This window comes from Crocodylus porosus, unplaced genomic scaffold, assembly GCF_001723895.1.
Source record: "Crocodylus porosus isolate Cpor-Errol unplaced genomic scaffold, CroPor_comp1, whole genome shotgun sequence".
NCBI lineage: Eukaryota > Metazoa > Chordata > Crocodylia > Crocodylidae > Crocodylus > Crocodylus porosus.
The window spans coordinates 62,259,421-62,260,540 of record NW_017728907.1 but is presented as its reverse complement, the minus strand read 5'-3'; the positions used below and the strand labels follow the sequence as shown (position 1 = coordinate 62,260,540).

General features: G+C 42.9%; 1 protein-coding gene across 1 annotated transcript in view; it reads left to right on the top strand.

The window, feature by feature from the left end:
* Positions 1–1,120, top strand: part of SERBP1 (SERPINE1 mRNA binding protein 1) — a 30,883-nt gene that overhangs the window by 17,237 nt on the left and 12,526 nt on the right.

Genomic DNA, 1,120 nt, shown 5'->3' with positions numbered 1-1,120 from the left:
CACCACAGCCCCCCAGTTTCTTAATGAGAACGGGGTGAGAGACGGTGTCAAAAGCCTTCTGGAAGTCCAGGAAGACTATATCCACTGCTACCCCTGCATCTAATGATCTGGTGATCATCTTTCTTCCTTTACTGTGCCTGGGCACAAGCACTGGGAATATTCAGTCCTAGGTACAACTCTACTGAGTCTAAGTATTCTGGAGTATTAAGATGTGGCCAAATTGACTGCATTTTTATTGGGGATGGCTAAAAACTCACGTTTGGTGCCATGTAGATTTTCAAACCCTTGCTTAACCATTATCCATAGAGAGTAGCTGTCCTCATCTGTCTTCATGGCCAGAACAGTCCAAAACAATGCAGTCCTCTTTTGAATGTCATGCTCTGAAAAATGGTGAAAGAATTTGCCCTGCAGCAGATACTTGCCATGAACACTTAGTTTGGTAAAGTTTCAGGCAACTGAAAAATACTCAGTGAATAACTGATGAGAATTTGAGAGTGCTCCATAATAAGAGTACAGTCTACACTGAACACAATAACAATCTTCATATAAGGTATAAATAGTTTCTCTGAGTTCCATCAAAAATAATCTACTGTAAGTTTTCACATCAGAATCTTAAATTGTATACAACTTACTGTTTCAAGTCAGGTGCAGGTATTGAGTTTTCAGTATAAATTGTTGGGTTGGTAGAACAACAAAATATAAAAATAATACTTTAAAAGACTGGTAGATTTGAGACGAACATAAGAAGTAATTCCTCCTTGCTTGACTTTTTTTTTTCTTGCCACCCCACTGCTGTCTCTGTCCCTTTCTATGGGACATTTAAAAACAACAAAAAGAAGTATCTATGCAAAAGAGTAGGCTCTAATGCAGGGGCGGGTGAAATATGGCCTGTGGACCGCATCTGGCCTGCGTGGCCCCTAAAAAAATTTAGTAAATGAATATTTATTTGCTCCTGGCTGCCTGTCAAAGACGACAGGACCCATAGGGAGCTGGCAGGACCGAGCAGCCCAACCCTGCTCCACCCCCAGCCATTTCCCTGCCTTCCTGCGCCCACACGGCTTCAGCACCATGTGGCTTCCACCTGGAGTGGGAAGCATGGGGCTGTGCTGATACCTTGGGG